The sequence below is a fragment of the Triturus cristatus genome, chromosome 7, assembly GCF_964204655.1.
Source record: "Triturus cristatus chromosome 7, aTriCri1.1, whole genome shotgun sequence".
Lineage (NCBI taxonomy): Eukaryota > Metazoa > Chordata > Amphibia > Caudata > Salamandridae > Triturus > Triturus cristatus.
The window spans coordinates 774,378,637-774,395,177 of record NC_140590.1 but is presented as its reverse complement, the minus strand read 5'-3'; positions in this window follow the sequence as shown (position 1 = coordinate 774,395,177).

Sequence of the window (16,541 nt, the reverse complement as noted above, 5' to 3'; positions counted from 1 at the left end):
GATTTTCATATGATTGGAGTGGTAATATTAAATTATATAGGTTTAGTGTCCTGCACCTTACTTGAATTTAACCTAAGTGGAGTTCGAATAGTAATTTATGCAGGGTTACTGTCCAGCACCTTCTCAGAGTTTATGTTAACTGGAGTTGGAATAGAAAATTGTATGGGGTTAGTGACCCCCACCTTCACTGGCTTGAAACTAAGTGGAGTTGGAATAGTAAATTATATAGGGTTAGTGTCCAGCACCTTCCCTGACTTTATGTTAACTGGAGTGGGAATAGTAAATTATGTAGGGTTAGTGTCCAGCACCTTCCCTGACTTTATGTTAATTGGAGTGGGAATAGTAAATTATATAGGGTTAGTGTCCAGCACCTTCCCTGACTTTATGTTAACTGGAGTGGGAATAGTAAATTATATATGGTTAGTGTCCAGCACCTTCCCTGACTTTATGTTAACTGGAGTGGGAATAGTAAATTATATAGGGTTAGTTTCCAGCACATTCCCTGACTTTAATGTAGGTGAAATGGGAATAGTAATTGTATAGGGTTAGTGTGCAGAATGTATATGTATTGTGTTAATGAAGTATGTTTTTTCATTTAATGTTGGTAAAAATGTGATTATTAACATTTTTAAACAATTAAATTAGCAAAATTATACATTTGATAGTAATAAATTATGAAATTAAATGACACATTTTATATTTTCAAATAAGCTTTATTTTTGTTGAAGAAAGTAGAGAGATTATTGCATTTTTTTATTTACAGAATGGAGTATACATTAGTAGAGATACAGCAAATATGCATATATTTATTTATTTTTGCAATGATTTAAGGAAAATAAAATTTGTTGATATCATCACATTTTATAACAGAAGTATTGATAATTGCAAAAAATCATACATAACATTTATAACTTTTTTACATTGTTTGCAAATAAACATATTTTCACAGTATTGATATAATAATGTTTTTGTTGGATATATACATAAAATAAATCATTGCATATTTAATTTCAGAAGAATTTTGTGACATTTTTATGTTGTTGTTGTACATAATGACGATATGACAAAAAGTATATTCTTATGGTATGTATTTTTAATGTTGATTAATAATAATATTCTAGGACATATTAATATTATTAATTTTTCAATTTTATAATTATATGAAAAAATATATTTTTCAACATGTAAGTTTTGTAAAAAAAAATTAAATGATAAAATAAAAGTTTTTATAGTGTGTACAGTAGTCAAAAAAAATTACTGTATTATAATCATAATAATAATGTATTTATAATTATTATGAATATAATTTTTAAAGGTATTGTTTATTAGAAATTCCTTTTTCTAAATTAAGATAAATTAATGTTATATTTATAGATTATTATAATGATGTTTTTTATTGTTTTAATGTATTTACACTGATTTAAGTAGGTATTTTACTTTTAATGGGATTATTTTGTAACCGCTTCATGTTATTTTGGGTCATTTTGGACTGAGGAAGCTCGCGGTTGGAAGCTGCGTCGCGTTGAGCAAGGTAAGGGGTGTTTTAAGTATTATATGTTATTAAATACTTATGTTTAGGGTAGTTAGGATGTTTATAGTGTATTTATTGATAATTTAACTTGTTTTGGGTGTTTTGGAGGTGTTAGTAATGTTTTAGTTACGTGTTGTTGTTGACTGGTTGTGACGTAGTTTTTGAAGTAAAGATTGTGAGTAAATATGTGTTGTTTTGAAATGATGTGATTGTATTTAATTCATGTATTTGGGTGTAATTGTGTGGGTAGGTATGTGGTCTTCTTTTTTCAGGTAAATTTTGATCGATGTTTTGTCGAAGACCAAGACGTGTTTTTTTTTTTTTAAAGTGTGTGTTAATTGATTTAACTAATATTGTTAACACACTTTTCAACTTTTTATGGGATTTCATGGAGCGTTTATTTAGATTTTTCACATATTTTCGGGTTTTTTAGGGTTTGGATATTATGCTGGAAAGAGAGACGTGTTTATTTTTTTTTTTTTTAAAGTGAGTTTTAGTTAATTGAACTAATAAAGTTATCACACTTATTTTTTCCCGGGATTTCCAGGAGCGTTTGTTAATATTTTGACCTCTTTTTCGGGTTTTTGAGGGTTTCACGTTTCTGGATTTGTCGAGGATGGATTTATATTGGACCTGTTGAATTTTTGCTTTTTTTGGGGGGGTCATTTTTTATTATTACTATGGATTGACAGACAAATGGAAGGAGTATTACTTGGTGGAATTCATCTTCTATGGGTACATCAATGGTAAGTTATTTTTTTTAATTATTTGGGTGGGAAATGTTATTATAGTTTATTGTTATATATATTATATTTAGATACTCTGGTGCCAATTACGATCCGGTAAAAAATTTCCCCGTCCGACTCGTATCCGGTCTTTTTACCGTACGAATCGTACAAGTGCCGTAGAAACTGTCAAGTACGATTTGCATGGGAAAAAGTCCATACGAATCGCATTGGGAAATATTCCACACAAGTCCTCGGGTCGGAAAATGTGTCCGACACATCCTCGGATGATTTACCGTACAAATGTGAAAAGTGAAGTCCGACCGCGCAAGTACGATCCATCCCGTGCGTCCGATGTTACAACCGGATGGAAAAAACACCGTCCGCACCGAACTCCCATAGCAACCATGGAGACATGGGCCCGCATACGCCCACAACACTCCCCCCAGCCCTCCTATGTACGAGTCGAATCCCCACCCGTGTATGTACACCCCCGTACGTACGGCCCGTACCCCCAACCGCGTATGTATGGAGCATACCCCCACCCCAACCATGTGTGTACGACCCATACCCTCACCTGCGTATGCATGGAGCGTACCCCCACCCCAACCGTGGATGTACGACCCATACCCTCACCTGCGTATGCATGGAGCGTACCCCCACCCCAACAGTGGATGTACGGACTGTACCCCAACCGTGTATGTACGGCCCGTACCCACACCCGCGTATGCATGGAGCGTACCCCCACCCCAACCGTGTATGTACGACCCATCCCCTCACCCACGTATGCATGGAGCGTACCCCCACCCCAACAGTGTATGTACGACCCGTACCCTCACCCGCGTATGTATGGAGCGTACCCCCACCCCAACCGTGTATGTACGACCTGTACCCTCACCCGCGTATGCATGGAGCGTACCCCCACCCCCACAGTGGATGTACGGACCGTACCCCCCACCCCAACCATGTATGTACGGCCCGTACCCACACCCGCGTATGCATGGAGCGTACCCCCACCCCAACCGTGTATGTACGACCCGTACCCTCACCCGCGTATGCATGGAGCGTACCCCCACCCCAACCGTGGATGTACGACCCATACCCTCACCCGCGTATGCATGGAGCGTACCCCCACCCCAACCGTGGATGTACGACCCGTACCCTCACCCGCGTATGTATGGAGCGTATCCCCACCCCAACCGTGTATGTACGGCCCGTACCCCCACCCGCGTATGCATGGAGCGTACCCCCACCCCAACCGTGCATGTACGACCCGTACCCTCACCCGCGTATGCATGGAGCGTACCCCCACCCCAACCGTGGATGTACGACCCGTACCCTCACCCGCGTATGCATGGAGCGTACCCCCACCCCAACAGTGGATGTACGGACCGTACCCCCACCCCAACCGTGTATGTACAGCCCGTTCCCACACCCGCGTATGCATGGAGCGTACCCCCACCCCAACCGTGTATGTACGGGCCGTACCCACACCCGCGTATGTATGGAGCGTACCCCCACCCCAACCGTGTATGTACGGCCCATACCCACACCCGCGTATGTATGGAGCGTACCTTCACCCCAACCGTGTATGTACGACCCGTACCCTCACCCGCGTATGCATGGAGCATACCCCCACCCCAACAGTGGATGTACAGACCGTACCCCCACCCCAACCGTGTATGTACGGCCCGTACCCACACCCGCGTATGCATGGAGCGTACCCCCACCCCAACCGTGTATGTACGACCCATACACTCACCCGCGTATACATGGAGCGTATCCCCACCCCAACCGTGGATGTACGACCCGTGCCCTCACCCGCGTATGCATGGAGCGTACCCCCACCCCAACCGTGGATGTACGACCCGTACCCTCACCCGCGTATGCATGGAGCGTACCCCCACCCCAACATTCTAAGTACGGAGCGCACACCACGCCCCAACACCAGCACCTTCACACAACATCGCGCATGTACGAGTCGTACCAAGCCAGACACAAGGACAGCACTGTACAACAAAATTGCCGAAGTACACACCGTGCACACGCCAAAAACGCACGTACACAACCTGGACAAAGCAAAATTACACAAGCATACACTATTCGAATGGCACACAGCCACAAAACATGTCCAACAAGCACAAATACAACACATTCACTGACCAGCAACTGCCAAAATCCCAAAGAGAGGCCCAAAACACAACCACTCCTTATAACACACCCACCCAAAGTTCAAACACAGCCACGCCCACCAATGGACCAATAAAAAGGGCCCACACACACAAACCATGAGCCTTTGCAACAGACCCACTGCTGCCAGACCCCACAGACAACCTACAGCACCATACTTGAACCTTTATTACACCTTACACTTGCACACCTTCACACACCCACCTTCACAAACACCCCCTCATCACATTCACACACACACCTGCACAACCACACCCACACACCCACAACCATCCACACCCACACCCCCACAACCATCCACACCCACACCCCTCACCATGCCCACTAACAAGAATCCAAAGTTCACTAGCCAAGAGTTGGAGGTCCTTGTCGACGAAATCCTCAGAGTCGAGCCACACCTCTTTGGAGCATTGGTCAGACAGACCAGCATTTCAGTAAAAACAGCCATGTGGCAGAGGATTGTCGATGCTGTGAATGCTGTTGCGTCCACCAGAAGGACCAGGCATGAATGCCAAGCCAGGTGGTACGATCTGCGGAGGAGGGTCCGAGCCAAAATGACCGACGACCACAACCAGGCCAACATCACTGGAGGAGGGCCGCCCCGCAGACCCGTACAATACCATCCCTGGGAGGAGAGGGTGATGGCCATACTGCCGGTGGTGTCAGTGGGCGGAGTAGAAGGACTCCGAGAGCCGGGTGAGTACACAAACAACTCACCTCACATGGGGGAACGTCATCCACAACCAAACTCACAATCAGGCATGCAACCACCCCAAGCTATCGCATGACTCAAGCACACTCCATGAACACGCACATGCCACTAGCGCCACCATGCCCCATGCACCCAGCTGGACAATGCCAAGTCACAGACCACAGAAAACACCAACACAGGACACGGTAAGCCGGATGGCGGGAGTGTGGGCCCCAAAAATCACATAGTGCAACTCAGAAGCAGACAACAATGCCCTTATATGGCCTAGGTCACAGCCAGACAAACAGTGTGTCCCCACACAGGAAAGACTTGCCAGCAAATGGCGGACGCCTTGCATTAAGACATGGGGGGGAAGACACTTTTCACACCTGACAGCAGCTAATAAACAGCCCACACTGTGAAAGAGTGGCAGCACACACCACCACAGCAGCAGCGCAGACACAGGCACTACACCCAATGGGTGCCTGGAGATCAGAAACAAACTCACATCAACAAGCCAAGGGCCATTCAAAGATCTACAAAAAGTGTGTGCCTAGGAAGCTGGGCTGAGGTGACAGAGGGTGACACACAGAGGGAGGGAGAGGGGGAGAGAGAGGGAGAGAGACACAGGGAGACGGACAGAGGGAGGAGGCTGACACAGGGAGGGAGGGAGAGGGGGACAGAGAGGGAGTGAGAAAGGGACACACAGGGAGACCAATTCAGCCTTGTGGGGTGTGGGAATGTCTGCTCGTCAGCAGGTGGACTGCGTGCATGTAGACAAGGGTGGCCAGTGCCTGAATCCCCCTCTCTTCTCCATGGCAAAACACTGGGCCATGTCTCAACCTGTGCACGAGCACAACGGCAGCTACCTGCATCATATAAGTGTGTGGAACAACTCCATGTGCCCACGTACAGTGCAACACAGAAGGTGCCAATGCATGGCTCGCCACACCTGCTCACTCCACTGCTGACTGCTGTCACAATTGACGCAGCAAGTAAGACTGTGGCACACATAGGTAAAGTCTCAAAAGCTGGGGCCAAGGGACATACCCATGCACAAGTGCACTGTGAGTGGAATGCAAGACATATCCAAATTCCCAGAGGAAATGTGCCAACTTAGAAACAAATGAAACTTGGATGTTGCATGGAACAAAATTAACATTGTCTCTCTCACACACAGGTCAACGTCGTGGATCACCCCCCAACACTGGGGGGGAAGACTCACAGGACCCGGCTCTGCGGGATGACGGACCCACCGGCAGCGACGACTCTCACCACTCTGTGGACGACCCCGACCAACCTGGCCCCTCTGGTGTCCAACCACCTGCAGCACCTGCGTCAGGTACAACTGGGCCAACCACCACCCCCATTCCTGCCACATCCCAGGAGACACCCAGGATCCCTGCCCCACCAACACAATGCAGCCAGGCTCACCAGGAGGGACACGGTGTACCGGGCACCCAGGAGGAGGCAGGCGACAACGCCAATGCCACCCCTCAGGGGTCCCGGAGACCCGATGTGCCCACAAGGGCAGGCCAGGTGCAAGTGGGCAGGGGTGGTGGGAGTGGAGGACGGCGGAGGCGTGAGCCTGACCAGTTGGCTGCGGAACCGGTATATTCCCATGTCAGAAACATCCTGGACACATACCGGCAGGACACCACGGGCATGGCCCATGTTGTGTCCATCCTCGAGGAGATCAAGACCCAGCAGGCCCAGCAACATGCGGAGCAACATGCCTGTCTACTGCGACACCAAGGGTGGATGGAGGACAGACAGGCTGAGCTTCTGACGGTGTTCACGGGAATTCACCGTACACTCCGTCGGATGGCCGACAACATGGGCAACCCTCCCTGTGCCACCAGGCGTAGAACATCACCACCCACAGGGAGGGATCAGGAGGAGGAGGACACATCCGACGGAGCATCCCAAACATCGTCACGGCCTGCTTCTGAGGGTTCCCGCAGGAGGGCGGGTCGTCCACGGAAAAGACCGTGAGGGTTGGCGCTACAGCACCATCTCCCAGGACACCTGGCCTGGCACCTGGCCCACTGGACCAACAGCAGCGCATCAGCAAAAGACATTCTCTGCCACATGGACTTGCTGGTCACTGTCTGACCAATGTTGACAAAGACTGTGGCATGGACTCTGAGGATTTCCAATGGCAAGGACACCAACTCCCCTAGCGAACTTTGGATTCCACACACCCGGAAAGCCCCTCATGTCATACCCCCCCCACGTACCCCAACAATAATTAAAAGTTACATGATAAAGAGATGATGCCTACATTTTGCATTATTACCTTACATGTGTCTTGTTAAGTCTAACCATGCCTGAGTTCCCATATGACTTCAACCATCCACACCCTGGGGCCTGAGTCTGGCACAGGACACACATGGGTCACAATGTATTAGGCAAGACAGACATGGAGCACCATACACACCCGTGATGGGCCCAACCAGCTGAGGGGGTGGCCGCACAACCGTGCCGACAGACAGATTGAGTACAGCGACAGCCATGCGCAGCGGTCAGGGATCATGTGGAGTGTCCTGGGGGGCACCCAGGTATGTGTGGACAGGTGGCAGAACCATGTCCTGCAAGCTTGAGTCAGGTGGATGCAGAGAATGGTGGCCTGGCCAACGTTGGATGCATGGGGATGGCACATGTCACAATACCCACACAGTCATGGACATCATGCACAATACACAGTCTAATCCCACACAAACAGCTTGCATCTTGCTACTCGACACATTGACACATAGCCACTATCACGGAAAACCATGCCAGACATGCCGTATGCACCGTGGCAACACACCAGCATTGACTGAGAATAGGCACCTTGGAGGCATAGGGACACCTTTATTAGTCATGTATTCGGAAATGCAGAGGCAACTTGGAGCACACATGCACAGGTCATGTGGAGTTACATGTGGGTCAAACACTGGAACCCCCCTTCTGCAGCACAAATGCCTGATAGCCATGGAACTGGCACACAAGTGTCGGCTAACAGCTAAACACCCCCTGCTGCTCACGGAGAGGCTGCCATACACCATTGATCCTCTGATGTGGAAGTCCCACACCATGTCAAGCCAATGCAAACCGTATGTGTCCGAGGGCAGTGTTACACACATTGATGCCATCATCACAATCCACTATCCCATCACAGATGACTGTCAACAAGTCTGACCATCTATTCAGGTGTACCCAGCCACATGTCATGTGTCCCATGGTGATGCGACATGTCTGCAGATGAACCAAACATCAACAGGGGCAGTGTGCACACATCGTAAACAACTGCCACACCCAATACACCCCTGATGCATCCCTTACCCTAAGGAGACTTCCAAACTTGTCCGTGCGTGTAACGCTGAGTCAGCACACGATGACGTGTCCATGAGGAATAGCAGTGCCACAACAATGCAACCAGCAGACGGCATGCGCAAGTACCTGGGGATGAGAGACACACAAGAAGTCAGCCACAAAAAGCACAACCACTTGCATGTGCATGTACTCGACACATGTAAGGATGACAACATGCCAGGTCGCAATTATGACTGTGGAAATACACTCATCACTGGCACCCTCACTCCAGTGACACATCCACACACACCTCTGACTCACGTGGCATAAATGCAGATGGACACACATTGCAACACATGCCAAACGGGGACCAATGCGTGCACACTCAGACACTGGTACTCACCACTAAGCAAAGAAGTTGCGTATGAGCCGACTCCGGATGTCCTCTTGCGGAACCACATCCTCCACATCACTAGCCCCATTGCCAAGCCCTTCGTCCTCCACGGGTGGATGGTCCTGATCATCTTGATCCAGGATGAGTGGCACAGCTTTCTCAACTGCCATGTTGTGCAGCATGCAGCAGACCATGAAGATTTTGCAGACCTTCGCTGGGGCATATGGGAGGGCGCCGCCGATCTTGTGGAGGCATCTGAATCGGCTCTTCAGGAGGCCAAATGTCCTCTCTATCACTCGCCTCGTCCGGCCATGGGCGGTGTTGTAGCGGAGCTGGGCCGGCGTGATGGGGTTGCGGAGAGGTGTGATCAGCCATGGCATGTTGGGATAGCCAGCGTCCCCTACATGGAAACCACATGGACATAAGTAGGACAGGAGAAGCGGTCGTGCTGGAAGTCTACGCAAAATACAGGACAGACAGAGTGTACCCACCAACAACACATGCTCGTTCGTTGCGCAGCTACGTCATCATTTCAGGCACCCTGCTACGCCTCATGATGTAGGCATCGTGTGCTGATCCTGGAAAACGAGCACAGACATGTGAAATCACCATGTTGGACAGACACACCACAAGGGCATTGATGGAGTGGTAGTGTTTGCGATTCCTGTACGCTACCTCCTGTGCCTGTGGTGGTACCAAAGCCACATGTGTCCCATCTATGGACCCAATGACATGGGGCATCCCTACCAGGGCATAGAATCCACGCTTGACCCCAGTCAACTGTTCAGGAGTAAGGAAATGGATGAACTCATTCAGGTGAAGCAACATGGCCTCTACGAAATCATGCAGCACACGGCTGAACATGCTCTGGGACATGCCACCAACTTGAGCTATGGTATATTGAAAGGTAACCGTGGCAAGAAAATGTAGGGCTGCCATTACCTTCAGCTTGGGTGTCAGTGCCGTAGGATACCTGTGCAGCGGTTGCAGGTGTGGTGCCAGCCTTGCCGTCAACTCCTCAATCAACGGTTGGGGGAAGCAGTAGCACCGTATACAGTCATTCTCCCGCATGTCAGCCAAGTCCGGAATTGCTCGGGGAAGAGGCGGCGCTCTGCAGTAATTTGGAAGTGACAAGGAAGAGTGAGTGCACTACAACAACAATTTCTTTGTACTGAGCACATGTTAATCTGTCAATACACATATGCTACATACGGAGTCAGGTATGTGCCACATGCCCTGGACACGTATATGGCTGCCAGGTGACACTCCTACCAAGACCCAGCTACACACGGAGATTGTGAACCTCCACATGCCATGGCATGGAATTAGCTGTGTCCCAGTGTAAGTGAACAGCCAGACGCAACACAGGAGTGACATACATCAACACATCAGCAGAAGTAGTATGTCGATTTCAGAGACAGGTAGCGGAACACTAGAGCCACAGGTCACATGACTTTACACTAGGACAGCCCACACACCTTGCCAATAAGGTGTACATGTAATGACTCACCACACATACATTGAGAGTATGCAGACAGGTCCTCGTTACGCTACTCCGTGTCCCATGCATACATACACACCTTACATCCGATGCCACATGTGGCCTGGTGTGCGTAACAGTGTGCCATGGCCATCTACACACAGACACATGTTGGTTGCAGCAACTGCAGATGCATTTGAGGGAACACCAACATCAAGATAATGGGAACACACCACACATACATGACAGTCACATCGTGCAACGTGGGTAGTCATATGTCTGGTGTGGTAACCCCCCCTGTAGCGGGCATCAGGGGACACTTGCGTGTGTTGTTGACTGTGCCATGCCAGTGACGCTTATCTCAAGTGTTCTGTACGACATGCACACATGTCAAAGGAGTGAAGGGCATGTCTGGCACATAGTGCACCATCACACATAACATCTGTACACATCTCATCATACATCTATTGCCTTCACAACTCAGGAGTAATGTGCCACATCACAGCCTTTCACACCTGTGCCCCACACCTGTAGTACTGCCCAGACAATGCCTTGATGTCCATCCATGGACAAGTTTGTCAGCTCTATTCCTTCCTGTGTGCTGCCTGTCACCACTGTGATGTGTGAAAGGCACCGTACATTCGCTCAGAGGGCGTGTGTACGCTCACTATCACTATGGGAGTGCTGCCGTAGGCCTACCCATAGTGATAGTGAGCGTACAGGTGCGTGTACGGTCCGTATCACAATGGGTACGCATACGCGAGCACACCCATAGTGATAGTGAGCGTACAGGCGTGTGTACGGTCCGTATCACAATGGGTACGCATACGCGAGCACACCCATAGTGATAGTGAGCGTACAGGCGTGTGTACGGTCCGTATCACCATGGGCACGCATACGCGAGCACACCCATAGTGATACGGACCGTACACACGCCTGTACGCTCACTATCACTATGGGTGTGCTCGCGTATGCGTACCCATTGTGATACGGACCGTACACACGCCTATACGCTCACTATCACTATGGGTGTGCTCGCGTATGCGTACCCATTGTGATACGGACCGTACACACGCCTGTACGCTCATTATCACTATGGGTGTGCTCGCGTATGCGTACCCATTGTGATACGGACCGTACACACGCCTGTACGCTCACTATCACTATGGGTGTGCTCGCGTATGCGTACCCATTGTGATACGGACTGTACACACGCCTGTACGCTCACTATCACTATGGGTGTGCTCGCGTATGCGTACCCATGGTGATACGGACCATACACGCGCCTGTACGCTCACTATCACTATGGGTAGGCCTACGGCAGCACTCCCATAGTGATAGTGAGCGTACAGGCGCGTTTACGGTCCGTATCACAATGGGTACGCATACGCGAGCACACCCATAGTGATAGTGAGCGTACAGGCGTGTGTACGGTCCGTATCACCATGGGTACGCATACGCGAGCACACCCATAGTGATACGGACCGTACACACGCCTGTACGGGCCGTTGCTATGCATTTGGGGTGCCCTAGGGCCCCGGAACGCACCGTACCTGTGTGTGAAACTCCAAATTACATAGGGGACACATGAGGGACAAGTATAAAGGCCTACATGCATGCTGGTTATCATGGAGACCAAATTTGAAGTATGAATTTTTTTCTGCAGGTGCACAGCAGAAGTCAGTTTGAATGAATCTACTTTGTTGCAATGTGGTTCTGGAGTTGACATCATGCTCAAGAAAAAAAAATTAAAACCCACTGACTGTGCTAGGTTTGAACGGATTGGAGGAAACATAGGATGCAAATGTGAGTGACCAATCACTCTGTACTCCTGTGCATGAAACAGGCCAGCAAGGCAGATATAAGGCAGCCAGGTCCCATGAGGGAGCACTTGCCTGCACATCTTTGGATTCTACGACCCAGCTGCTGCTCCTGATTCCCTGGAACCATGTCAAGGGCTGTGGAGAGGGCACAGCCTTTCACCCTGGAGGAGAACCTGGCATTGCTGGATGTGATCCTCCCACAGTACCCCCTGCTGTATGGGCGACCAGGGTATCAGGTGAGTGCAGAGTTCACTAGCACAGACTGTGTCCCTTTTTTGTGACTGTGACTTCTGCTATTGTGTCCAGGTGTGACACACATCCAACGTACTGTAGGGGGGGTCCCAGGGGGGGGAATGCCTGATGTCTCCCAGCCAGAGCATGCTGTGGTGCATGTCTGCCGTCCTCACTTGCATTGTGTTTACTGTGACAATCACTGCATGGTGCATGCCACATTCTGCCTGTCTTATCCTCCTGGGAATGTTGCCTCTACAGTCCTCATGTGATTATGTGGTCAGCCCAGTGTGACAGGTGACTGTACACACAGATGTGTGTTATTTCTGTGTACCTGTGCTGAGAGTGTCCACATGATGTGTTCGTACCCTGGACATCGGTGTGTGTGTAAGTCCCCTGTTATGTGGGTGGGTGCATATGTGGAGTGTAGCACCCAAGCTGCATGAGGGATGGATATACCCTGCCCATCTGATGTGAGCAGGGAGCAGTGCTGTGTGTCTGACGTGCAGAGCCAGCCCCACACCTGTGAGCCCCCCCCGTCTAGTGGCACATGTGCAGAGTGAGGTTTGTCGCTGCATTTGGCAATGGCAGGTGAAAGTCCTGTGCCTGTGTGTGTCTGTGTACTCTGCTGAGGTAGCGTCAGTGGCCTGTGGCATGTGACGGCTTAGAGGTGATGCACATAATCCTGGTGTAGCTTGTGATGCACAGTGTGAGCCTGGATCATTGATTGTGTCGTTGCCCTCATTCCACCTGTGTACTTTCAATGGCACGTACTGCTTTTGGCCTTCTCAAGAGGATCATGTCCCTATGACAAAGGTGCAATGCGTTGGATGCATACTATGCCTTGTTGTACACAGCAAATTTGTACTAATATGGGTCTCAGTGACATGTGCCAGGTGTATTGATGTAGTGTCACTTGTTCATCCTCACAGGTAGGCGCCTCTGCCAAGAAGCAGATCTGGATGAACGCCGTCAGTGCCGTGAGGAAGACAGAGGGTCGCAAGCGGCGCCTGGCCCAGGTGAGAAAACGCTGGCAGGATATCCGGTGCTGGACGCGGAGTATCGCACGGGTCCTGCTGGGGGACTCACCTGAGACCCATAAGAACCGCGGGCGCCGCCGTCTGACCCACATCCACAAGCGTGTGCTGGCGGTGGTCTTTCCAGACTTGGACAGGCGCTTACAGGAGAAGCAGCAGCAGGAAGGGGGTAGGTACATGTGTGTTTGTTGTGTGTCACCAGCATTTGTAAGTGCACAGTTGCATGGATACACTGCCAGGGTTTAAAGGTGCTGTGCAGATCCGGTTACCCACAGTATAGCGGTGCTCTCTTGCCTCCCTTCCCCTCTTTGCAATGTGTTCCCTGGTCTGTGTTTAGTCACTCCTTCACAAGGTCATCTAGGCTGGCACTTTATCCATGTGAACAATGCCTGTAGCATCATGTGTGGGGGTGGTGTGGAACAGGTTTTGGGACCTTGCCTGTACCCTGTCCAGTTCAGTACTTGTGGGTTCCATGTCAGTTGGCACTGATGCTGAGTCCAGACATGGGAGTTAGTCTCTCAAGTGTCATGCCTTACAGCACGCATGTCCTATATTGTGGCCTGTGACATGATGTGCATGAGTGTGCGATACGCATGGTGCAGGGATGGTGGCGTGTGTTGCAGTCATTCCCATTCAGGACCATGGAGTTGTGTGGCCACTACTGTCCACTGGGGCATATTTTCCTAGGTGTCATGTGTGTCATCACAAGATGTGGTCACTCTCAGTGTCTACAGCATAGGTTGTGCTCTGTGCCATTGTCCCCTGGCACTATGTATATTGACGTGAAATGTAGTACAAGTGTCCACTGTACAGCCTGACCTGATTTTCCTTGTTCATACTCACGGTGGCCAGTGCCTGTGTGTCTTGTTACAATCATCTGATGATGACCATTTGTACATGATTATTTGGACAGGCGCACCTTGGGTATTTCGTGTCCAATCCTGCATTAATCCAGCCCATGTGTATTTCACCCAGACTAAGTGATGTAAGTGCTTCCTGAGTCTCAACAAATTGTCTCATGTAGGGGGTGGTTGGTGCGGGCAAAGCCTACATGTCAAAACCTGATATCTCCTTGCCAGGTCTGGCCAGTGTGTGATGTTTGTCTGGACATACACTCAAGGTGCAGTGAGCCAGTCATGGTGGGCATGTTTTCAGTATTACCTATGCAGCATGTGCCTCAAGTTCATGGACATGGTCCCTGCTCATCCCTATTTTTGGCAACGCTGTGTGGTGCAGATGCAGTGCTGGATTGTCCCCAGAGCCTGGCTCCTCTGTCAAAATCCACTTCATGTCATTTGCTATTGTGTCATGCTCTCCATAGCTTTTCAGTGGCATGGTGGGTCAACCAACTGTGTGTTGCATGCCCTACATATGTACCTTGTTTTGTAGATGTTACTCATCTTTCTTTTCAGGCTATGCACTGTAACATCTGTAGATTGGACTCATGTGACATATGTATACAGGTGTATGATTAATTGCTGTCTCTTCACCTTGCCCACAGCATCGTCGGGGGACACGGAGGGAGACATGAGCACAGACATCAAGTGGGACTGAGGCGGAGGAGAGTGAGGCCGAGGACCTGTCCACTGGCACCACCGAATATGAAGCGGACGGGTCCGAGGATGATCTCTCCGAGTGGGCGGAGGCTGCACCAGCAGCTGACAGTGGCACAACATCTCTCCCCGCCCCCTCCATTGCCATCAGCCGCCTCCCACTTGCTCGTGTCCCTTCCCAGCGTACCCGGTCACCACATGTCTCCTTCCTGCCAGGCACCGCACCCCCTGCCCCTGTCTCCACTGCTGCCGCCAATGCCGAGTCTGTGGACATCCAGCGGCAGTTGCAGGTTGGTCAGGCTGCGATCCTTAATGTCCTCCATGGCCACAGCCAAGTGCTGAACAACATGGAGGCATACTTGGAGGGCATTTTCTCATCGCAGGCTGACCAACGCAACTTGCTGAGGTCCATTGACTCGACACTGACTGCAGCAGTGGGTCTCCTGCAGCGCTACGTCCAACCCCCTACCCCTGACCCATCCACACTTCCCACTCCCATGCCTGTCCCACATACACCCAGACGTCAGCATGCACCCACCACAACAGACACAGGCACCATACCAGCAAGGAAGGTCAAACGCACACCTCCTGGCACGCACACACAGGGTGAAGTAGGCACACCCACTGGGTCGGGGGGCAAACGTAAGACACGCAGCCAGAGTGGGAGTCCGCATTTCAACAAATCCACTCCCTCCAAATCCCCTCCCCTCAGCTCTCCTGGCCACATATCCGGCAAAGACTCCTTCATGGCCGCTCTGTCCCTGAGCCCCACAGTGACACCACCCCGCAAGCGGTCAAGGGAGTCCCCGGTCAGGGTGGTTGAGTCCCCCCCCCTGTCCACACCCTCCCCCAGTGGCGCTGCGACCCATCCCTCTGACCCCCCCCCCCCCTCCTTGGGGCCTGTGGTTCCTTCGGGTGCAGGGGAGTCGCTGGAGGACCTTGCTAAGGTGTGCAGCGACATCCTGGCCTCCGCCTTTGGCGCTGCCCCACCCCCTGTGGTGGTGTACTCCATCCCTGCACCCACGACGCCTACCCTTCGCCCTCCTGTCCCTGCGGTGCCTGGTCCTTCCCCCCTACATGATGCCCTCCCCCCTCTGGAAGACGAATGAGTCTGACTGTGCAGGCAATCTAGGGGACACGCGTCCCACTGTGTCCCCCACCTGGTTTGAACTTTGGTTGCCCTATGGGCATTGTACATTTTGAACTTTCAAGGGACTAACAGATTTTTGGATGCTGAATAAAGCAATTTCTTTTTCCTTAGTACACTACTGTCTGTCTGGTATTGCTGTTGGTGGACCTGCTCCATTATTTTGGGTGGTGATAATGTGTTGGGTGTGTGGGACTTGTAGTCTGGTGCTGGTCATAGGGTGGATCCTGGTATCTGTGTGCCATCACAAGCTGTTGGCTACATAACTTTGTTCATGTAAGCAGTTACTGCATGGTGACATCGTCCCAAGGTGTGTTCCTTCCTTTGTGTAACCTGACATCTTCCCTGCAGGGTCATTCCAATATGTGGTGCTGAGCTGTGTCTACATTGGCTGGGTGTGTGACGGACTCGTTAGACTTTGGCCATGCATGCTGAGCAATGT